The following is a 25,833-nucleotide window of genomic DNA, read 5'->3' as shown; positions in this document are numbered from 1 at the left end:
GGATTATAGGCGTGAGCCACCATACCCAGCTATTAGCTTTTGTATACAGATCTGTGTGTAAACATAGTTTTAATTTTTCTGTCAGGTGACTAAAAGTGTAATTGCTAGATCATATAGTAAATGTATGTTTTGTTTTGTAAGAAACTGCCTTACACTTTTTCAGAGTGGCTATCTAGTTTACATCCCTCCCTGCAATGTATGAGTGATCCCAGTTTCTTGGCATCTTAATCAGCTTTTGATGTTGTCACTACTTATTTTGCCATTCCAACAGGTGAGCAGTAATACCTTTTGCAGTATTATTTGCATGTTCTAATGCCTTATCATCCTGGTCTTCTTTTCCTGTGGTTATTTGCCACCTGTGTAGTCTCTTTAGTGAAATGTCTGTTTACATCTTTTGCCCACTTTCTAATTGGACATGTGTTTTTGTACTGCTGACTTTTAAGAGTTTTTTTTTTTTTTTTTTTTTTTTTTGGTATCCTAAATACTAGTACTTTGTGAGATGTGATTTGCAAATATTTTCTCCTAGGCAATAGCTTGTGTTTTCATCCTTTTCACAAGATCTTTCATAGTTTTCAATTCTTATGAGGTCCAGTTTATCGATTTTTCCTTTTATGGTTATGGTTTGGGCCCAAAGTTATGAGACCCTAACTTACTCCTAGATCCCCAAAATTTTCTCCTAAAAGTTTATAGTTTTACATTTTACATTTAAGTCTATGATCTATTTGAATTAATGATTGTATAAAGTGAGCAAAGGTTTAGGTCAAGTTCATTTTGTTGTCTACAGTTGTTCGATTGTTTCTCAACTCTGTTACACTTCTGCTATACCTTTTGCATGTCTTATGTCTCTTCTGCATTGTTTTCATAATGCCTCCTGCATTTGAGGGCAGGAAAGTTGCTGGATTTATACTTCTTTTACCCTTCTCTACACATTCTATGTGGCCTCTAACATATAATATAAGATCAGTAACATTTTTTATATTTATTTTTTAGTTTTAGGTGGACACAATATCTTTATTTAATTTTTATGTGGTGCTGAAGATCGAACCCAGTACCTCATACATCCTAGGTGAGCACTCTCCCACTGAGCCACAACCCCAGCCCAAGATCAGTAACACTGAATGAAACATATATACAGAAAGAAAAAGAAAGAAAGCAGAGCCAGGTACAGTGGCACACACCTATAATCCTAGCAGCTCAGGAGCCTGAGTCAGAGGGATCACGAGTTCAAAGCCAGCCAACTTAGTGAGGCACTAAGCAACTTAGCAAGGCCCTCAAAATAAAATAAAATAAAGTGGGTGGGGATGTGCCCCAGTAGTTAAGTGCCCCTTGGTTCAATCCCTGGAACTTAAGGAAAAAAAAAAAGAAGAAGAAGAAGAGGGGAAACTCCAATAGAGTTTCAATAGAGGACATCTTTACTGCTGATAACTGAAATATTGTCTGTAGTAAAGTCTATTTGGAGTCTGCACAGCTGAGAGGCTATTTTGCAGTTACTGTAGATATTCATGAATTCCAACTATCACATGCATGCAATGATCCAGCGTAATAGCACAATGCTATTTGGAAATACAATACTGGCACTTTAGTAATATGTTTTTGAGGTGTCCACCAGGAGAGAGAAGAGCAATATGGAATTGTCTGTCACATTATGCACACATGAATTCATTAATATTGCTGTGGGGTTTTCATCTGAGTAGTAAACTTTCTCGGTTTCCAAGAAGGTTAAGGAAGGTCAAATCTTTGTCATTTTATATTAAAAGATAACTGTTGGTTTCTATACTGGTATCTCATATACATGGTAATCTCTTTTGGTTTTGGGTGGTTGTTTTTTTTGTTTGTTTGTTTGTTTTTGGTAGTACTGGGGATGAAAGCCAGTGGTGCTGAGCTGTATCTCCAGTTTTTTGAGGTATTTTGTTTGTTTGTTTTGTTTTGTTAATTGGAGAAAGGGTCTCATCAAGTTGCTAAGTTGCTGAGGCTGGCCTTGAACTTGCACTTCTCCTGCCTAAGACTCCCAAATTGTTGAGATTACAGGCATGTGCCACCATGCTCTGCTAATGGTGATCTCTTACAACAAAAGGAAAGTTTCAAAATAAATTGATCATTAGGGGCAAGTAACATTTAAGAACTCCTTAAGGTCCATATTTCACTATTGTGGGAAATGATAAGCTTACAGAGATGAAAAATGACTAGCTCCTGACCTTGAGGATTTTGTAATAGCAAATAACTATAATCAATTCCAAAATAAAGGTTTTCATAAAGCTCCACTGGTGCCTGGAGGAAGAAACAATTTGGTCAGAAGAGGTCAGGAAACACTTTACTGAAAATTTGAGATTCGGATTAATTTTGAAAGGTTTAATACCATGATAGAAGTTAAGAAAAGGGCCATCTTGGAAAAAAATTTAAATTCCTCACTCAATAAGGAGTTTGAAATCAGAAATTATCTTCCACATGAATATCTGTCAGCTTACTTATCTGTAAAGCAGGGTTGACAACATTGTCTCCCTGCACACAGAGATAGTAAAAAGGTCTCATTTTATTTCTTAATGAAATGAGACTCTTTGCCGTCCAGTGCCACCCATGCCCCCACAATCCCTGAATAGCACCCACTCTAGGAGGCTACATTCACAGCAGGGTCTAAGAACACAGATCTCTACTAGACAACCAGCTGCTCCTCCTCCAACCACCACCATGGCATAGGAAAATATCCATCAACCAACAGCTGGAGTCCCTGAAACATGCCAGTTAGGACATGTTTGAAGAAATGAGCCCATTTGACAGCCAGACTACAACATATATGTCCCCCAAACAGAAATATGTGTGAGTACTTGGGATGTGTGATTCCAAGAAAAGAGTACAAATGACAGCACCAGCAAAGCAGGCAAGAAGGAAGAGCTTCCGTAAACAAATGTCAAGTGGCCTCCACCAGGAATGATTGACTTCTCAGTCCCCAACAGCTGTCTGACAAGCCAAGATAAGGAATCAAGCTAAGTGTCCATTAGTGAATGAATGGAAAAAGGAAATGTTGTATATATACACAATGAAAAACTATACCGTCTTTAAAAAAGAGAAATTCTGTCATTTGTGAAAAAAAATGAATGAATCTGGAGTACATTGTGTTAAGTGGAATAAGCCAGGTATGAAAAACTAAAATACCACATGATCTTATTTAGATATGGAATCTAAAACAGTTCAACTCAAAAAGCAGAGAGTAGAATGGTGATTACCAGGAGGTAGAGGGAGGAAGGACTGGGGAATGTTAGGCAACGAACACAAAATTTCCACTAGTTAGAAGGAAAAAGTTTATAACATGGTGGCTATAATCAATAACAACATACTGTATTCTTGAAAACTAATAAGAAAGTAGATCTTGCTACAAAAAAAAATGGTTGTGTGTGATACTTATATGGATCACATATTTATCGATAAGGTAAGCAGCTTAATTTAGTCATTCTACAATATATACATTAGAACAATGGAAAGCAATATGTTTTAGAACTGTGAGTTGAAGGAGAAACAATTATCTATCAGTTTCCAAAGTTTGTTAAGCAAAGTTCATCCCGTCAGTCTTAATGTTCCCAGTGCTGCCAGGTTGCCCACATGTGAATCCCAGAGGGTTTCCTCAGCACCCATGATGCAATACCAATAGAGAACCCACCAGGGTGGGACGCTGGAGGTAGAACTAAAGAGAATTCTGTAGCAATCAGGTCAAGTCCTCTACAGAACTGATTGTCCACAGTGCCTTGCCATATTACTGAATATTTATTAAAAACAAAAGAAGCTGGGTGCGGTGACTGACACCTGTAATACCAGCAACTTGGGAGGTGGAGGCAGAAGGATCACAAGTTAAAAACTTACCTCCACAACCTAGCAAGGCCCTAAGGAACTCAACAAGACCCTGTCTCTAAATAAAACATGAAAAGAGCTGGAGATGTGACTCAATGGTAAAGCACCTGTGGGTTCGATTCCCAGTACCAAAACAAACAAAAGAACTACTCTTTTTCCTCATGATCTGTCTACAATTCTTTTACAAAGTTGGAGAGAAAAGCAAAAACACATTCTATTTATAAAGTTTTGGTCAGGTTGGAAGTCAAATACAGATGCCCCCACTAGCACAAGGAAAGAGGCTAAGAGGCACAATGAATACACTGTGTCTAATAAAAGTATTAAATAAATGAATAAATAGCATTACTGTAGGAAAGTCTGGAGGTGCTATGATTTAGATATTAGGTGTCCCCCAAAAGTTCATGTGTGAGACAATACAGGGAAGTTTAGAGGTAAAATTATTGGGTAATGAGAACTTTAACCTAATCATTGGATTAATCCCTCATAGAGATTGACTGGGTGGTAACTGAAGGCAGGTAGGGTGTGGCTGGAGGAGGTGGGTCCCTGTGGTTTGCCTTTGGATACATATTCTGTCCTGGTTGAGCAGAGCTCTCTCTCTCTCTCTCTCTCTCTCTCTCTCTCTCTCTCTCTCTCTCTCTCTCTCTCTCCTTCCTGGTGCTATGTTCCCAGCTGCTTTTCTCTGCCACACATTTTCACCTTAATGTTCTGCTTCACCTTGTGTCCCAAGGAATGGGGCTGTCTATGGAGTGAGACCTCTGAAACCACAAGCCAAATAAACTTTTCCTCCTCTGTTCTTATTGGCTCTTTTTTGGTCACAACAGTGAAAAAACTCACTAAAACAGGAGGAGACCCACACATGCACCCTGTCAATCTAACCACTGTGTGGAATCAATACAGTGTTCAGTCTACACTATGGCTTACATTTGGGAAGTTCCCCCCAAAGACCCATGTGTCTACAGTTTGATGTCATTGAGACATCAAACTGAGACCTAGTGAAAATATTTAAGAGATGGAGCCGAATGAGAGGATTTCAGTCATTGGGGGCTTGACATTGAAGGCAATAATGAGACTCTGCCTCTTCTTCTCTTCTTCCTCTCTTCCTTCCCCAGCACCCCCTCCCCCACCCCTGCACTTCTTCTCTTTATCTCTATTTGCTCCCTAGCCACCCTGAGATGAAGGGGTTTCCTCCACCACATGTTCCCACCATGATATAAGGCCTTATCACAGGTCCAAGCAACTGGGCCAGTAAATCATAGACTGAAATCTCCAAAGATATGAACCAAAATAAACCTTTCCTCTTCTTAGATTGAGTAAATCAACTGTGTTGTTGTTAGAGTAACAGATAGCCGACTAATACATTTTCTGTCTTCTGACTGAACACCAAGTTGAAAGAAAGAGCAGTTGTTTTGACTGGAAAATTTGTTCTCATACATTCAAAAAATATTCAGGAACTTTGGCAACCTGAGATTATCAGATCACAGAATTCAAAGTCTTTTGCTATTATCATTAGAATTTGCAACAAAGATATTTAACTCTCGATGTAGAGCATATAATAAATTGCAAGAATAAGCCAGGAGCTGTGAATGAGGCTTAGGGCCTTTTTATACCTTAAATAAATGAGTGACAGTTAAGTATTTCCCCTCAGAGCAAAATACACTTTTAAACACATTATTAAAATGCATAATACAAAATTAATGTGTGAAAATAAATAGTTTTTGTGCAAGGAAAAAATTTTCACAATATTTCTATAAGACTATTTTCTTTTAAGTATTTTTTTAAATAATTACTCATTAAACTTTTATAGAAAAAACATAGTAAGTAGATTTGTAGATTTTATGGGGATCTAGCTCTGTTTCATATTAGGGAATTGTCTTAGACAACATTTCATAAAGTGAATTGCCTATTATTTAAGGGAACTCTGTGAGGAGACAGTTTCATAGAAAGATATGCTGAAGCAACTATGGGTTAAACAAGGTAAAACAGTCCTGTTTTGTAGGAATGTCAGCTCACTCAGTGTTATGGCTTGGCTCTTTTATGTCCTCCAGAAAGCTCTTGTGTTAGGCAATGCAGGAATGTTCAGAGGTGATATGATTACATTATGAGAACTGTAACTTCATCTGTAGATTAACCCACTGGATGAATTAATAATTTGAATGGACTAACTGGGTAGTAACTATAGGCAGATGGGCATAGCTGGAGGAAGTAGGTCACTGGGGGCATACCCTTGGGGACTCTATCTTGTTCATGGCTCCTCTGTAACTCTTTCTCAAGCTGCTTTCCCCATCAGCCCCTCTACCAAGCCTCACCTTGGGACTGTAGCAATGAAGTTGGTCAACCATGATCTGAAACCTCTGAAACTATGAGCCCAATAAAGTTTTTTTCTTCTAAGTAAAGTGTTCTTGTCTTTGGTCACAATGACACAATAACATTGAGATTATCAAAAGGGTCTGAGAACACCCTTTTCCCCCGAACTTACTTGATTATTAGCCCTGTTCCAAGGATTCTTAACAAAACATAAATGTATTAATTGCCAATGTGAGAACTTGATCAAAAGCCATAATATTCCAAGTGTCTTTGGGGTCCTAGAGTTCCAATGCTGGGTCTCATGCTACCCAAGGAAGGAAGGGAGAAGATGGAAGTGGAGAGTCCATTAGTCAACAGGGCTGTCTGGGTCTTTCCTTGTTGCTGCAGCCACAGTAATCTTACATCTCTAGATTTTATCTCATCCCAGGTAAAATTTCAGTTATCTAAAACTTGAATTGTTGCTTCCAGGTGTTTTTTTTTTTCATCAAAATATTGCAAACAGCTTATCTATAGTCAGCTCATCCACTGAGACATAAGTTTAAGGCAGCATCACTATTAATTCAGTTATGAAAACAGGCTCACCCCTAATATTGGCAGAATTTCAGCCAGCAATACAAATGGAGGCCTACATATATCATACACAATAAAATTAAAAAAAAAAAACAACTTCTATCTTGACAAATATACCTGAATTCAGAATCCCAGAAATCCAAAACTTGAAAGTGACCCATTTCCCCTACTCTATCCCACTCCTAGTTTCTCCCCATACCACAAGCAGTCCAGCATACACATGTCTAGAAAATTCCATCCAAGGTCCTTGAAATGGTCAGCACTTTATCCAACTCTTGGCCCAGGTTTCAACACACAATCTGCATTATCCACATTAGGGAGAAAAGTTTCAGGAAAGAGTTTCACAAAATTTAGAAGCTGACTCGCAACCCTGAGGGCAGGAAATTCTTAAGTGTTATGTACTCAGAATATGTTCTGTAAGTAAAAAATATGGGTTCTAGGTAGTTATACTCTTTTTACCCCAGGACTTTTCACTCCTTGGGGAGTGAAACATTAAAGGAAAGGACCCTAGTGGGGCCCTTAAAGCATGGAACCAAGGGCAAGAGTCCCTTTTGCGGGAGTGCAGGAAGTAATAATAACACAATTTCTGCAAGCAGAAAAAGAAAGATGGAATTGGCTTATTGGACCATCTTGGAAGACCTAATCATGATAATGTTATTAAAAGCTATGGAACAATTCTTGGTATAATTGAGCTTCCTTTTTCCTAATAAGGCAACCCAAATTGTTTATATTTAACTTGACAAGAAGTCTTATAAGAAAAGAAAATTCTAATTTCAGTTGATAGATTTTTTTTAATTCAGGAGAAAACTGCTAGAAACTGGGTTTATATTAATAAATAGATATGTTCATATTAAACAACTTTATGGAAGATAATGAATCATGAAGACAAGTTTCAAGCAAACATTCATTTGTTCATTCAACAAATATTATTAACATCTTTATTTGGGGTACTAGGGACATAGCAGCAAACAATTCAAAGTTCTTAAATGCTTAAGTTACCTTGTATTTTTTAGGGTCAGTGTACAACTCAACACACTATATTTTTTTAGGGTCAGAGCACTATATTTTTTAGGATTGAGTAGTGATAAATTCCCTGACAAAATATACATAGGGGTGGAAGTAGTGAGCAATAATCCCTTCAAGACTGAGATACATGAGCAGAGATGTAAGTGAAGGAAATTGAGTATAGCTGTAGGGAAAGAGCATTCCACACAAAAGTAATAGTGAGGACAAAGGCCTAAAGGTGGGAATAAGCTCAGTGTAATCAAAGAATAAATAGAAGGAAAGTATAGCTAGATCTAAGTAAGGAGGAAAGTAGTTAAAAATAGGATTGAGAGAAGGTAAGTATTGGCCAGATTGTGCAATGTACGATGTGGGTCTAGAGTGCAGGACAGAGGTCTGGATTCTGGATTAATATTGAAGAATAATTAGTAGTAAGTGACCATCAAAGCCCCAAGAAAAACAATTCACCCAAGGAACTTAAATACATTGAAACTAGTTAAAACTGGGAGAGATGCCCTAGAAAGTATTGATAGTGAACACAGGGAAAGGAAAGGAATCAGCAATGAAGCCTGGAAAAGCTGCTAGTGCACAGATGTGGTGTGACCATTCCCCAAGGGTTCACGGTAATTGAAGCTTTGGTCCACAGTGTGGTACTACAGGAAGGTTGTGCGACCCTTTGACCTATAGGGGGTGCTTAGGCCATTGGTGGTGTGTCCTCAGGAGGAAACAGGGAATGCTGGATGTACCTTTCTGCTCCTGGTTAGAAATGTGATCACTCTCCTACCCATGCTCCCACCACAGCTGTACCTCACCAGAGGAGTCACCCTCACTCAATGGAGCTACCCAATCTTGAACTCTGAACCTCCAAAACAGCCAGCTAAATAACCCTCTTTTTCTTTATAAGTAGCCCATGTTACCTATTTCATTATAATGATGAGAAGCTAACACATAATTGATCATTTCCAGAGAAATGGAGTGGGCCAAGGTTAAATACTAAAGAGAAGTCAGGTCAAATTAAAATTAACATAAGCCTACCGGTTTTGACAAGCAGCGAGTCACTGGTGGCCATTGGCAAAGCAATTCCTATGCAGTAATGAAGCAGAAGTCAAACTTCATTGACTTGAAGAATGTGTGAGAAATGAATAAGGAGATCCTAGCAAATTCGGATTTCCTAATCAAGGATCTCAGCTGTGAGAGAAATAGAAAAGATAGGGAAGCAATTTCAGGCTGACTCAGGGAAGCATTTTTATTTGGATAGAAAAATCGAAGTATGTTTATTGGTTAAGAAAAAGAGATAAGAAAACAAAGAGGTTTAAGAAACATATCCAAAAAAAAAATGTTGTTGGAGCAGGCTTCTCTGAGTCCAACACTTCCTTCCTGTGAGCAGACCTCTCTCAACCCCTTTAATTACTCCATCTTACATGGAGGATGAATGACTTATTAGAAAGTTTCAGGGCGGAAACAGCTACCTTGATTCAGCTCTGTCCTTCATCTTTATGAGACTGAGCCTACCAACAGAAGGCAGGGTTTATCCTCTGCCACTCCACACTGTCATTTTTTCTTGGGAAAGCTCTCATCCAGCACTTCCCAAGACCTCCCAGTTTGGGTATCTCAGATATCAGGCCCATTTGATCCGAACACCAAGCCATATCCTCCAATCAGATCTGTCCTCAGTAACACTGTGGCTTCTGTCTTTACTCTTTGATTTACTTTTTGCAAATTATTCAGCATCCAGGTGGAAAAGACAGAGAGCTATTTAGCGAGGTGTCCTTGAGGACCTCAACATGAGTGATAATTCTGTAGTCAAGATATGAAAGGAAGAGGAGAAAATTTTACTCGAGAATAAGTGAAGAGGAAAAGTTATTTTTCATCTTCTCAAATCAAAAAGTAGGAGAGAAAGATGGGAGTGGGAAATGGATGTTGAAACTGTTCACAACTGATATCTTCTACTTTCTCTGTGCAATTGGAAGCAAAGTTATTCGTGGCAGTGAAAAAGTTGAAGACTTAAAGCTTTGAGGAGATTGAAATAGTCCTTGAGAAGATGAAGCACGCCAAGGCAAGCATATAAAGTGGGGTTTATTTAAGAGGGGTAACATAGACTTCTCCCGGGAGGAAGAAGGGGCCATAGGTGGTATCCTGGTATCCCAAGAAGTGGGGGTATTCTGCCCTTTTTGTAGATCTCAGGCCTCCTTTGTTCTCCCTCTCTCTTTCCCTTATCTCTGTCCTTCCTGTGTAAATGACTAGGCCCAGGAGATGCTCAGTGGGATGGTCAAAAAGATGAGAAGCAGATGAGCTGGAGGGGCCAAGTTGGAGTGATCTGGGAAGGAAGAGGGCTAAATTAGCAACTCCCTGTAGGGAGGGACAATTCCTGGGACAGGTTACCTTAGCAACAGGTTGGAGCAGGGGCAGGTTATCCTGATAAGGGTGGAGGAAGGGCTCTGAAGGCATTAGCATTTTAATCCCTCTCCAACTTTCTGGACTCACTCAAATTGGCCTCCTTGATCCGACCTGACTCAATTTACCTGTCAATACTGACTGCCTATCTAATTCTGACTTCATTAGTTCCAAAACAAACCAAAGGGGGATCAAATGGCTATATTATCAGCTTTTAATTATGGTTACATCTAACACTCATGATTCTTCCCGGGGTACAATTCTGAGAGAAGAGCAAGGGCTTGGGACCCTAGACTTACATCGCAGCTCTGCCAATAACTAAGACACTATGTGAACAGCTAAAGAAGATGATGGTGGCATGTAAGCAGCTGCTAACATGGCTCTCAATGGTCCCCTCCTCCTGGTGTTCATTCCCTGCTGAAATTCCCTCCTCTGTGGGCTGTATCTAATGACTCACTTGTAATAAATGAGATATAGCAAGAATAATGAGATATCACTTGCAAAATTAGGTTATAGAAAACTGTGGATTCCGTCTTGTTTCACTCTCCTGCCCCATGTTTGCTCTGGTGAGGCAACGTGAAGAGGCACACATGGTAGGGAACCCAGGGTGACCTCCAGCTAACTATAGCCAGGAGCTGAACTTCTCAATCCAACAACCTTCCAGGAACTGATCCATCCAATAACCACAAGAGTGAGCCTGACAAATGGTCCCATCCCATTGAGCTTTCAGGTAAGAATGCAGCCTTGGTCAACATTATGAAGGCAGCCCTGTGAGAGATCCTGCTATAAACTGAATGTGTGTGTCTACTCCCACCTCCCCACCAAATTAGGTTGAAACCTAATCCTCAATAAGAAGGCACTTAAGGTGTGGGGCCTCTGGGAGGACCCCACCCTTATGAACGGGACTAGTGTCCTTATAAGAGACCCCAGAGAGCTGACTTCATCCGGCATCCTTGAGAGGGCACAGTGAGAAAACAGCCATCACTCTCCATATAAAGGAAGCCCTCACCAGACGCCAAATCTTCCAGCACCTTGATTTTGGATTGCCCAGCCTCCAGAACTGTAACAAATAAATGTCATTGTTTATAAGCGACCAGTCTGTGATATTTTGGTTATTAGCCACATGGACTAAGACATTTTCCAAAGCAGAAGACCCATGTGTGAATTTCTGACCCACAGAAACTGTGAGAAAATAAACTTGTATTGTTTTCAGCCACTAGGTTTTGGTGTGATTTGTAATGCAGTAATATATGGTGTAAGCCAGGTGTGGTGGCACACACCTGTAATCCCAAGAACTCTGGAGGCTGAGGCAGGAGGATCATGAATTCAAAGCCAGCCTCAGGGGCTGGGGTTGTAGCTCAGTGACAGAGTGCTCGCCTCGCATGCATGAGGCACTGGGTTTGATCCTCAGCACCACATAAAAATAAAGATATTGTGTCCACCTATAACTAAAAAAAAATATATTTAAAAAAGAAAACAAAGCCAGCCTCAGCAACTTAGTATAGCCCTAAGCAACTTAGCGAGATGCTGTCTCTAAATAAAATGTAAAAAATGGCTAGGGATATGACTCAGCAGTAAAGTGCCCCTGGATTCCCTGGTTTAAACATAAATAAATAAACAAATAAATAAATAAATGGTTTGAAACCTGCTGACAATCTGGTGGGAGATTACTGATCCTTTTCAGACAACCAAGAGATGAGTTCTTTAATATAATGTCATTCTATCTTGTCCCTATCTTGTCCAAAGAAAAGATGAAGGAAGAGGGACAGAGATAATGACAACTAATATTCATCAAGTCCTTACTATCTGCTCGCAATGTAATAGGAACATAATTCAAATGGTCTCATTTATTCTTCTCCACAACCCAGTGAGATAAGAATTTTCATTATCCTTTCATTGAAGAGGATTATTATGAGGATTAAATAATAAAATTCTTATAAAGCACATGGCATAATATCTATCAAGTAACAGGTGCTGAATAAATGTTCCTCAGCATCCTTTCTATCCCCTTATAGAGAAGCAAACACACAACAACAAAAATAAATAAATAAATAAATAAAAGCCTTGCATTGCATACTACATGTGCAGTTATTGCAGCTCTAGAAGAAAGAGCTGAATATATAAATGATGAGTTAAGATTCAAAATTCATCTTGACAGTAAAGAGCACTGAGCCAAAACTATGAAGAAGAAATGAAGTGGAGTTAATGTAAAGATGTACATTTAGGATGAAAAATGAATCCAAGAAGTACAGGAGACACTGGACTAGATAGCAAATTATATAAAATATATCTGGGTTAACCATCACCTTAAGTGATAGGAGCCAAAAGTGATTCATAGATCCTAAAAATTTTTAACTTGTTCTTGGTCTTTATTTATCCAAGCATAGTGTATCAATACTGATCTAGGGATTCAGCACTCTGCACTCGTCAAAGCACAACTGGAAAATCAAAACTCATTGTGAGCTGAAGGAAACTAAAAAACTAAACTTTTCCAGATTTGAGTGACTAGGGTGGTGAGGAATCTGGATTATGCAACCCACTTACTTAAATGAATAGAGACATTCCCAACCAAATACTGACCCAGCCCATCACTCCTGTTCACTCTATCAGTAACTTCCACACTAGCTGAACTCATCGTGTTCCCCTGCAGCCCACCACACACAATGAGGGTTCTGAGGATCAGAGCACTGAGGTCATAGCATTCACTCCCCACCAACTAGTATACAACCTTGAACAACCGCCTTAGCCTCACTGAGCTTCAGCTCCTAGACCTATAAACTGATATGTTAAATAAAGAATCTGTGGAGATTTGGTGTTAAAAACTGAAATTATCTGTGTTCAGAAATGGTCCAGTTTCATAAATTACATTATTGATAGCACTAGTCACCCACTTAGCCCCTTAAGTCCTGACCACCCCACAGCCATGCAATTTCTGTATCACCCAGGTCAGTATTACCCAAGCAGTTTCTATTGAGAAATATGTTTCTATGACTCTCACTTAAGAATAGGTCTTGAAATCAATGAATGGGAGTGTTGCCTACCGCACTCTCCTCTTGGAGATTCTCTTTGCCCCTTAGCATATTAAGGATCTCCAAACGCCCTATGTTATGGTTTGAATGTGAGATGTCCCTGAAAAGCTCATGTATGAGTCAATGCAAGAAAGCTTAGAGGGGAAATGATTGGGTTATGAGAGTCTTAACCTAATCAGTGTGTTAATCCACTGACGGGGACTAATTGGAAGGTAACTGTAAGCCAGTATGGTGCGGCTAGAAGAGATGAATTCCTGGAGGCATACCTTGGGAGTATACATTTTGTCCTTATTGAGTAGCTCGCTCGCTCTGTGTGTGTGTGTGTGTGTGTGTGTGTATGTGTGTGCGCGCTCGCGCTCATCTTCCTCTTCCTCTGCCACATTCTTCTGCCTTGAGGTTCTGCCTCACCTTAAGCCCCAAGGAATGGAGTCTGCTATCTGTGGACTGAGACCTCTGAAAATGTGAGTCCCCAAATAAACTTTTCCTCCTAAAATTGTTCTTGTCAGGTATTTTGATCACAGTAGCAAAAACACTGACTAAAACATCCTACAATCAAGAAATCAGGAAACTTCATTCAGATCAACTTTTTTTTTACACTTACCACAAACCCTTCTACTAAATATCAGTCAACAGTCCCATTTTCTGCAGCAATGATTTGGATCATGGTAATCAGTTACTTTATATCCTATACTGAGCCTTTCTTTATTCTTTGTCAATCACAAAGCATGATCAGCACAGAATAGCAGCCTTCAGGCAGTCATATACTTGGGTTATGCCTATTTGTAAATAAAGTCTTTCAAATGGTCTCAGCACTACCAATGATTCTGAAGAGACAGTGGCTTCTACCCACTTATAATTTCAACCATATATACTCATTACTAGAGTCAGATTTCAGGCTTCAGCACGACCTGACATACAGTTATTCTCAGGTTATAGGTCTCTATCAGCCATTTAAGAAGCAGTACCAAGAGAAGAAATGAGAGAATATTTTTTAAAAAATACCTTCCAAAAGTAACTTACATTTCTAAATTTTAAAGCATTAGCCAAAAGCTTCAATTGTCAACATGTGGAATAATATTTAAAGCCCAAAATAAGAATAATAGATACAACTGAAACAAGGCATGAAAAAAATATTTTAAATCAGCAATTTATATTAGCACTGCTGTTTTCCATTTTAGCATGAAATTAATTGTAAGGGCAAACTCCAGGACATCTTGCAGTTATAATCTATACTGTCTTTGTAGCCTTTAAAATGACTTAATGAAGGCAAAGTTAAGTCTTGAAAGGTTTCATTACCATTAAAGGAGCAGTGCATCCACCAGTCTCTTTCATAATGTTAATGTGATTTCCCTAGCACATAAAATTTAATTACTGGAAGACATAATGTATTACCAGGGGACCAACCTTACACAGAAAATTGATACTACCTCCATGTCTTTACTCCCGCTGCCCAACTCTCTGTCCAAATACTGTTTCTCTCTAAATCCAAGCTCTAGTTCCAACTCCATCTCTTGCATGAAATATTCCTCCATTCTTCAATGATTATTTCATGAGTGAACTCCAGACTCTGCCTAGATGCATAAATTAGACCAATAAGAATAAGGGGGCATAGAAGGCAAGCTTAAATGAAGAAGTGTGTGTTACAGAACTGTGGTGGAAATGTTAGATAGATGGGTAAAGTGGATGGGAATTAAAGGAGCCCTAAAAGTCAATTAAGAAATTTTTCTTGGTATGTATAATGCAGTAGTTCTTTTTTGTAACTAAATACCATTCTTATTTAGCTATTATCACTCAGATGAAAAGAAATAGGTTCAAGTCCATGCTCTGCCTCTTCCTAAATATTATTACCTACGGCACAGTCATGTAATCTTTCTGAGCCCCAGTGTATTAGGATTATTTGTGATGGCATATTTTGGGGAAAAAAATTAAAATGAATGGCAGTATTTGATAAAATATAGAAGTTTATTTTCCCCTACTTTAAAGTTAGAGGTAGGTAGTATAGAGCTATCATGGACGTACAGCTGAATAGAAGGTCTAAACTCATCACCATGGTCCTACTCAGTATCCACATTCTAGGCAGCAGAATGGAGGAAAAGATAGGTAGAAAGGATAAAAGATGTAGAACAGCTGTCTTGTAGGGAAGTTTGCCACCTACAATTTAAACTCTAAATCCCACTGACCAGACTTAGTGATATGGCCACACTTACTGGCAAAGGAAGGTAGAAAATGTCATGTTTAGGCTCTGCAGTCATATACTCAGCTAAGAGTATCTACTGCTATCAAGAAATGGGGGAAAATATTAGTGAATTAACTGAAATATTATCTATTTCAGTTACACTATAGTTTACACAATAGTTAAAATAGAGATAATATTTACTACATGGATTATGGGGAGCAGGTCAGAACTAAATAAAAACTGAATATAAAATATCCTTGTACAATACTGTAGCAGTGAGAGCCCCAATCCTCTTCTTCCGCAGGCACAAATGTAAATTTATCCACACATCTCTTTAGACGCAGATACAATTCATTATATTTCTGAGTAGCAAAGTGAATACACAGTGCCATAGTTTCTTCCATTTTAGGCTTACAGATATCAGCAACCAAACACAAAGTGCTGCTTACTACACATTTCAACCATGTTAGTCAGATTTTTGTAACTGTGTCCAAAATACCTGGCATAAGCAACTTAACAGAAGAGGCTTTATTTGGGTTCAGGGTTTCAAAGGTTTCAAACCATGGTCAGCTGACACTATTGCTTTGGGTCTGAGATATGGCAAAACTAATTATGGTAGAAGGGCATGGTGGAGAAAAGCTGCTCAGCTCATGGCAGCCAGGAAGCAGACAGAGAGAGGAAGGAAGCAGAACAAGGATAAATCCTTCCAGGGAATGTGCACAGTGACCCACTTCCTCCAACTAGGTGCTACCTCCAAGTAGTCCATTCAGCCACCAGTGGACTAATACACTAATGAAGTCATGATCCAATTACTTTCCAAAACCCTGCCTCTGGACTCATGAGACTTTGGGGTGCAGTGTAGATCCGAACCATAATATCAACCTTATATAACTGTTTGCATTGTATATTGCAAAGGTGTCCACTAAAACAATAAGAAACTGTCAATGAGGTCCTGAGCTTATCCTTTCTTCCTGAATGTGAGTACCACTAGATAGATGACCTTGCACTAAAAGATGACCATGTACATAGTTAAGAATAAGTACTTGAAGAAATTAATAATGAGTTATCAAATATATAACAAAGAAATAGAATATTCAATATTTAAAAGAGAGAAGGAGGGTAACAGGTTGCACCCTCATATGAACACACTGGAGCTTTATATGACAAGATCATGGATGAGATGTTTGGAGAAAACTCTTCCACTACAATGCATAGTTAAAAGTTAGATATATTAAAAAATAAAACTATTTTAGATACACAAATGAGCTAGCCAAGAAGTAATGATGTTATCTGAAGGATAGAAAAGATAAATAGTGCTCAAGCTGGAGGCTGCTTTGGAATCCAAGAAGATAAAGTCTGTGGGCTTAACTGGGTAGGCTTAAACTGACACTATTCACTTTTTAAAGTAGGAAGTCATGAGAGAAAGTAATATTTTCTAATTAGATGACCTAGGAGAAAAAAACAACAGAGAGAGACTCAGTACCATACATTGTTATATTAGCTCTAGGTGAGGAAGGAAGGAAGGAAGGAAGGAAGGGAGGGAGGGAGGGAGGGAAGGAAGGAAGGAAGGAAGGAAGGAAGGAAGGAAGGAAGGAAGGAAGGAAAGAAGGAAGGAAGGAAGGAGGGAAGGAAAGAAAAGAAGGAAGGAAGGAAGGAGGGAAGGAAGGGAGGAAGGGAGGGAGGGAGGAGGGAAGGAAGGGAGGAAGGGAGGAAGGAAAGAAGGAAGGAAGGAAGGAAGGAAGGGAGGGAGGGAGGGAGGGAAAGGGAAGGAAAGGGAAGGGAAGGGAAGGGAAGGGAAGGGAAGGGAAGGGAAGGGAAGGGAAGGGAAGGGAAGGGAAGGGAAGGGAGCAGATGAGAAGTGATTTCTAACCAAAAAAATCTACACTTAAGGCATTCAGAATCAGAATTCAAGCCTATTGTATAACCCAAAACTATGGAATTTAAAGTAGTCTCAGGTAGGTAAATGTTTCCAGGTTCCTAAAAAAAAATGCACCTCTTACCTGAAGGAATGACTTTTTAAATAATGCCTTAAATAAGTCATACAGATAAAGCTCACAACCAAAAGTCACTTATACAACAGGAAAGAAAACACCAGTTGGGTATGGTATGTCCAAAACCCCAGCAACTCAAGAGGATGAGGCAGTAGGATTGCAAGTTTGAGGCCAGCCTGGGCAACTTAGCAAGACCCTGTCTCAAAGTAAAATAAAAAGGGCTGGGATTGTAGTTCAGTGGTAGAGCACCCATGGGTTCAATCTCTAGTATCACAAAAACAAACAAAAAACACCAGGAATAAGAACAGGTAGAAACAATAAACCACAGAATCAAAATAGCAAAGATAGCAGATGTTGGAACTATCAAACATAAACTATAAAATAAGAATGGTCAACTTAAAAAAGGAGAGAAAGAGAGAAACTGAAAGAACTGATAGAGAATCAGGGGCTACTGCTGTTGGCCAAGCTGATTTACTAAGGAAACAAATAGAACTTCTGATAATGAAAATAAAATAAGTGAAATTAGAAGTTTAATGAAAGAGTAAACAACAGATTAGACCCAGTTGAAGAGAAAAATTAATGAACTAGAAAACAAATATCTCAGTGTTTCCCTTTAAAGTCAACCCTGAGAGATAAGGATTTGGGCACACGTAGTTAATTTGGGGAGGTGAAAGAAACACTGGTAAAGAAGTGAGTGAATGAGCCAGCACAGGGGGTGTATTCCTGTAATTGCAACAGCTCAGGAGGCTGAGGCAGGAGGATCTTGAGTTCAAAGCCAGCCTCAGCAAAAGCTAGATGCTAAGCAACTCAGTGAGACCTTGTCTCTAAATAAAATACAAAATAGGGCTGCAGATATGGCTGAGTAGTCGAGTGTCCCTGAGTTCAATCCCTGGTACCAAAAAAAAAAAAAAAAGTGAATCATACAAGAAAGGCAAAGCAACGAAGCAGCAAAGTAAGTGTATGATATTATCAAGCCCGTGGCCCTTGCAGGGAAGTGGAGTTAAATCCATTGCAGGCTCTTTGGAAGCCAATGTAGAACACATACCTCAAAGTTAGCCCACCAGAAAGCAAAGGATCTGGGGTGTTCACTCATTGGTTGAAGGATGTTTCCATGAAGATATCAATCACTGCATACTTCTGACCTGCCATAGGCATGACAAAGAGGTCTCTGAAAGCCAGAACAAAGAAATTCAGATGTTGGCAGTTAAAAGCTAGGCAGACACGCACTAAAGTGGTAAGTGTAGAGTATTAGCATATTCTGCTATAGTTGTTTTGAAGAAATTCCACGGACTGCAGCATACAGAAGCAAAGTTGGGAAATGTAAAAGAAAGATTTAGAATCATAGAAAAGAGGGACAATATACATATTGTATAATCTTGCAATTCTATCCCAAGGTATATTGCCTAGAGAAACTCTAGCACGTGTACACTAGGAAATGTGCATAAGACTATATACAACTGCATAGGTCACAACAGCAAGAAAATGAAAAAAAAAAAGATATCCATCAAGAATACATAGGTAAATAAATTGGGGTATATTTACATGATGTAACTCCACAAAGCAATAAAAATGAAGAATTGTTTATATACATTAATATGAATAAATCTCTCAAACATATTATTGAACAAAAAAAGTCATAGGAGAATATATACCATATGATTCCACTTATATAAAGCTCAAAAACAAGCAAAACCAATAATATACTACTTGGAAACTAACAATAATGGCCAATTATTATGTAGTGCTTACACCGTGACAGAAACTAGTTTAAATATTGTACATATATTAACCTATTTAATTTTTTATAGCCACTCTATGAAGTAGGTATTCTCATTATTCCCAATTTACAGATGAGGGAACTAAAGCACAGAGAGGTTAGGTGATTTTCCCACAGTTATACAGTTAATATGACATGTGTCATACTAGAAAGAAAACAACAGAAATATTGCAACTAAAATCAGGTTAGTGGTTATCTTCACAAAGAAGGATATGATTAGAGGCACTTCAAGGACCCTGGAAATATTCTCTTTTCTTACATGTATGATAGATTCATATATGTTCATTTTGTTACGATTTTTTAAGTTAAACATATATTATGTGCTCTTTTTATTTATGGTACATTTTATAATTTAAATTATTAAGAAAGAAACACAGTAGCCTAAGCAAAGATTGAGAAGGAAAGATGAGCTCTTCTTAATAAAAAAAGATTATTAGAAAGACAAAAGTTTAATTAGAAAATAAAAAAGTAAAACAAGAAGAAAATCATGACATAAAGACTTTTATAGAAATATTGTTATATACATTAAAGAAAACCCCCATTTTGACTATCCAGTTCAACCTAGTGTAAAAGGCTTAGAATTATAAAAGGACCAGCAATAGAAACCTATAATTAAATGATAAAGAGACACAGAGCACAGGCACTCAACCAAGAAGCAGAAAGAGATTCACAGAAATGTTTGCTGGTGCTTAGATAATGCATTTGAAGTGCTGATCACAGACAGACTGGAGTTACACAGACATGACCCGGAATTGAGTATCTTTAATTTGCTGGTCGTGAGACCTTAGAACTAAGTTGCTTGATCTATGAGCCTTTATTTCCTCCCATGTAAAATAAGGATCGGTAGTATGTTATAAGTTATTTTGTTTTTTGGTATTGGGGATTGAACCCAGAGGTGTTTTACCACTGAGCAACATCCCCAGGTCCTTTTTTTTTTTTCCATTATTTATTTGAGCAGTTAGATGTTCTCCATGGTTTCTGACACCATGGAGAAAATCTAACTTACTTATACTGTTTTTTCTTATATAAACCTACCTATGATAAATTTATAAATTAGACCCAGTAAAGAAATTAGCAATGATAACTAATAATAAAATAGAACATTTATAAAATATACTATATGGGGTGAAAATGGGAGTTCAAAACACAATTTGAGTCAAATGTATGAAAGATGATATATCATGAGCTATGTAATGCTTTAAATAATCAATTAAAAAAATTTAAAATAAATAAATAAATAAATAAAATAAAATATACTATAATAAAATTGCAAGCATTGCTACTTTAATAGTTTTGGAGGTCACTAAGTTGCTGAGGCTAGTCTCAAACTTGCCGTCCTCCTAACTCAACCTCCCAAGTCACAGGTCGTACAAACAAGCACCACCATGCCCAGCTTTGCAAGGTTAAAGGAGATAATACACATAAGTAGAAGAGTAGCTACAGCTTATAGTAAATCAACAAAAACTGGTATTGTTATTTGCAGTGAACCCATTGACCTCCTTTATTTGCCTTTCTCTATTTGTGGGTACCCTCTCTTGTTTAGAAGAAGTGAACTTCCCCTCCTCTTGATAGGAGCCTATAACTCAATCCAGAATAATAAGATTTATCCCCAAGACTTTGGATGGAGTTATGGGAAAAGAGAAACCATCTTTTTTCTAAGCTCACTAACTCCAGAGATGTGAGCTAGAGCTTAGGCAATGGCTATATTTGGAATCATAAAGGTAAAGTCGGCCTGAAAATAAAATTAACTCAGGAGAATAGAGAGGGAAGGCAAGAGAGAGAGAGAGAGAGAGAGAGAGAGAGAGAGAGAGAGAGAGAGGGAGGGAGGATAGGGAGGGGAAGACCCTGAGTCCTAAAGACAACATCGAAGCCCCTGAACTCAGCCACATCTAAATAGATCCACACTTTTAACTTCTCTGTTAAGTAAACTCATAATTAATTTGAATTATGCTTCTGTCACTTAAAGTCCAAAAATCCTGACTAATAAATGAATTAATACATAAAGAGCAGTTAAAGCAATATAAACCAGCTATTATTATGGTATTGATATATCTTTCTTTTTTCCTACACTGTTAGCATGTGTTTTTATTACTTATTTTTCCATTATTTTTCTGTTTTTAGCCATTTATAGTAGCCCCTCTTATTATGGAGGTAGGTTTCAAAATACCCTCAGTGGTTGTCTGACACCATGGAGAACATCTAACTTACTTATACTGTTTTTTCTTATATAAACCTACCTATGATAAATTTATAAATTAGCCCCAGTAAAGAAATTAGCAATAATAACTAATAATAAAATAGGACAATTATAAAAATATACTACAATAAAAATGCAAGCATTATTACTTTAATAGTTTGGGAGGTCATTATTAGGTAAAATAAGGATTACTTGACCCACAAATGCTGTGATGCCATGACAGTCAGTCATTCTGATAACCAAAATGGCTGTTAAGTGTCTAAAGGTAGGTAGTATACATGTCATGGATACAGTGGACAAAAGTATGACTCAGGTTCCATGTGGGAGGGAGCGAGATGGTACAAGATTTCATCATGTGCTCAGAATGGCACATAATATAAAACTTATGAATTGTTTATTTCTGGAATTTTCCATTTATTATTTCCAGATTACAGGTTACCACAGGTAACTAAAACAAGCAGAAAGCAAAACTATGGATAAAGGTGACTACTATATATTATTTCTCTCAAAGATGTTTTAATCATTGCATAAATTTTTATCTATTTATGCTTAATTTTCTTGTGTGTGTGTTCTCTCTGAAGCTTTTGCCAATATACTTGTTCAAGATGTCCATGATAAAATTTAGTACTTTACCTGAGGGTGACAAGCCCCAAACTTACAGCTTGACTGATTGTAGAATTAACCAACTAAGTCTCTCTCAAATTCCTTACCCTCAAAAATTAGGTGAGTTAATGACAGTTTGTTGTTTTATGCTGCTACATTTGGGGGTAGTATGTTATGTTGCAATAGATAATAGATATAATCTGTTCTTACAATTTTTGCTTCTAACCAATGGATATGTTCATTTTTAAATTGAAAACTTGCTTTAGAAAAAGACTTTTTCCTTTTCATTTATTTCACTATGGTATTGTGGTTTTTGCCATCTATTATTTCCTTCAGAAATATTATTCAAAAAAATTGGATATCTAAGACATGTCATCCAACTATTAGCATATAATTTTTAATCTTATATTCTCTGAAGCTATGCTTTGGAACCATTTTTCAAATTTGTCATTTACTACATGAATTCCCTCTTCATGGCTTCAATTTTTTATTTGCTGCCTCCAATCTGGTATCTTTTAGCTGTTATATTTAGCTTTATTGAATCTTTTCTTAGGTTTTTCACATATTTTTCCAGAATAGACTACTCTTGTTTCTCAGAGAAAATGTCCCCTTATTTATTTTTTAACAATTGGAGTAGATATTTTCTAAAATTGTCCTCTGATTCATATAGGAAATCTATTTCAGATGCAGGCAATCTCCCTGAATCATCAGGACATAATAGCATAATGGTTAAGTATACAGATCAGGAATCATTCTGTCGAGGTTCAAATCCCGATCTTGTCACTATGAGCTCTGTACCTTGGGTAAGATCCTTAAACTTTCTGTGCATCAGCTTCTTGCCTCAAAACTGGGACAAGAGTAGTGTCTTTCGTTGTCACTAAGTTGCAATATGTGGAGTGGATAGAACTACTTCAGTGCATAGTGTGTTCTCAAACATATGATTATCAGAATAATGGCAAGCTTAACTTGTACTGCAGAGTGTTAGCATGCCACCCTGCCCACTTCCCTCTAGATTTTTCTGTTAACTCGTCTTCTTACAGTCCTGACATAGAAGGAAAGTCAAGGGCAGAGAGTTACCCTGCCTGGGCTCATACCCAAACTGGTACGAGACCTTTTCCTAACACTGCTGAAAAGTCAAGATTGCTTCACTTCCTGATTAAGATTAAGGTTTAAAATTTACACATAATTTTAAACATTTTTAAACCAGCAAATTTTTGTTTTGTTTTGCTTATTTTTAACATTTTGTTGGTACATTAAAATTGTACATAATAATACATTCATTATTACATAGTTGGACATGCACACAATGTAACTATATAATTTGGTCAGTTTCATTCACTAGTACCTCCTATTTGGACATCAGATAAATATAAACACCGTTACTTACAATTTTCCCAGATAACAGATAACAATAAGGACGGGGCCAGTGGGCTGGGGAGGTAGCTCAGTGGTAGAGTACTTGCCTCCATGTACAAGGCCCCAAGTTCAATCCCCAGAAACATACATACATACATACATACATAAATAAATAAAGTTATAAGGCCCTACATAAGGTCATCCCTGGGATGAGATAGAAGAAAGTTGGAATAAAGTTGAGCATATTTTGCATAGGAGAGGAATGTGTAATTGTGGCCAAGACAGGTAAATTCCATTATCAGACTCAATTCTTCATCCCTCCCTGTTTTCCTTGTATGCACACTCTCTACTTTGAAGTGCTATAAAGGTGATGAATGTTTCTCCATCCCTTGATGTGGGGCCATGTTGTTTGCTTGGACCACTGGGACATTAAGAGGTAGTGGCATGCAGGGGCTTATACTTTGTGCAGTGGTGACTCTGCCTCTGCTGTGAGAAGAAGATGCCTGGGCTAGTCTGCTTTCCCAGGTGGAGGATGAGAGAAATCTGAGAGACAGCTGTCCCAGATGCCTAACCCTAAAGCAGAGTGAGAAACAGACCAGCCCATATGTGCAGAATCCCAGGTCACTTGCAGGCATATGAGGGCTAATAAATAATTGATCTAAGCCACTCTGTTGTCGGGTGGTTATTATGCAGCAATTGCAGATCAATGTTCCTGGTAAAAGAAAGCATTGTTGCAAAAGCTTTCATGATGTTATATAAACTACATTGTGTCCGCCAAATGTCATGTTGAAGTCTTAGGCCCCAAAATTCATTGTTGAAGCTCTAACCCCTGAAAAAGATTCTCTGCCTGACCAAAATGTAGACAGCCTTCTGAATCCTCTCCTAGGCACTCTGTGACTTCCTTATAGAACCTGGTTTTAGCCAAGAGCCCTTCCGCTAAGTCAGCTTAGCAAGATAGATAACTGATCACTCTGTATTTGTCTGTCAGGTTTGCACCACTATAACAAAATACCCCGGAGGAAAGGTTTGTTTTGATTTTTGACTTTTTGGTTTCAGGTTTCAGGGGCTTCAATTCATGGTCACTTGGTCCCATTGTTTTTGGATCTGTGGCAAACTGGAAGCAAAAAGAGAGATGGGGGGACCATTATTCTTTCAAAGGGATGCCCCCATCTGAGCAGAAGACTTCCAACTAGGCCCCACCTCCCAAAGGTTCCACAACTTTCCAATAGTGCCACAGGCTAGGGACCAATGCTTCAACACATGGGCCTTTGGGGGACCCTTATGCAAACCTGAGCAATAGCTAATCAGGTTTCTCACCCTTTACCAATCTCCAGGTGATGTCTGATCACTCTTGCTATCTTCAGCAAGAACCCTTTTAGGGTGGTTGGCTTCCCCTTACTCTTATGTTTCCTCTTCATAATTTTCCACTCACTGATCCCTACCCTGCTTCTTGTTTATAAATTCCCCTTTGCCCATGCTGTCTCTAGAGCTGAGCCAAAACTCTGTTTTCCACTGCAAAATCCCATTGCAGCAGTTCTTATATCCAGCTCTGTGGTCCTGAATAAAGTCTGCCTGATCATGCTTTAACAAACATCATTGAATAGTTTTTCTTTTAATACCCCAAAATGACCATATTTGGAGACAGGGCCTAAAGGAGATAATTAAGGTTAAATGAGGTTGGTCACCAGGGTGAGGCCCTAATCTGATAAGATTTGTGTCCTTATTAGTAGAGGCAGAGATTTTTCTCTCAATAAGAGTGCATACATGAAAGAACCACAGGAGGACATAGCAAGAAAGCTGGTATCTGTGAACCCAGAAGACAGTCCTCACCAGAAACCAAGGCCAGCACTTTGAACTTCCAGACCCCAGATGATGAAAAAATATATGCCCATTGTTTATATCAGATTATCTGTGGTATTTTGAAATTGCAGCTGGAGCAAAGCTGGAGTTGAAAACAATAGGGGGTCCTGTGGTTTCTGCCAGTCCTGTGCAACTCAGGTCATGCTGGGGGACTCTGGGTGAAAATTGGGAGAATGGCCTGTTAAAGGAGATAAGAATGTCTTCTTCCAGCAATTGGTGGAAAGGGAAAGTCAGTTTACTGATTATCCCAAGGGAAGCTTTCTATGTGCAAATGTGGAGACAGAACCTCTTTGTCAGCAAGTTTAGATGGGGGTCCAAAATTGAGGTTGAACTCTTTGTCTGCATTACTTTAAGTCTATTACACATTGGGGTCCCTAAGTGAATTAAAGTTCAGCCACTTTAGGTAATTGCAGTGCTGTTTTGCTTTCGTCAGAAAGGTCAAGAAGAAGGCAAGGAGAGCTGCCATATCCCTGCTCTCATCTTCTTTTATATAAAACCATCCTTCTTCTCTTCGGTCTCATTTGTTTGATAAACAGCTACATTAAATTTAGTCTTGAGTCACTCTAGTCACAGCTTCTTTTCTGAAAAAGATCCTCTGGGAGTTTTTGCTCATTAAGAGAGTAGCCAACAGGACAGAAGGGGGTGAGCTCTTCCACTGGGAAGGGTTACATCAACCCAGAGACAAGACCAGGGATCCTAACAGCACCATTCATTGCATGTATATCATGGGTCAG

At 38.4% G+C, this 25,833-nt stretch overlaps 1 long non-coding RNA gene across 1 annotated transcript in view; it reads right to left on the bottom strand.

Annotated features, from left to right (window-relative positions):
- LOC308635240 overlaps nt 1-25,833 on the bottom strand; it is a 90,714-nt gene that overhangs the window by 36,261 nt on the left and 28,620 nt on the right. The window contains exon 2 of the long non-coding RNA XR_014019169.1: nt 18,352-18,474. This is a non-coding gene — a long non-coding RNA (uncharacterized lncRNA). The remainder of the gene's footprint in view (nt 1-18,351; nt 18,475-25,833) is intronic.

The sequence above is a fragment of the Spermophilus citellus genome (assembly GCF_964194105.1).
Source record: "Spermophilus citellus genome assembly, chromosome: 16".
Taxonomy (NCBI): domain Eukaryota; kingdom Metazoa; phylum Chordata; class Mammalia; order Rodentia; family Sciuridae; genus Spermophilus; species Spermophilus citellus.
The sequence above is the reverse complement of the archived record's forward strand: the minus strand, read 5'-3'. Positions and strand labels throughout refer to the sequence as shown.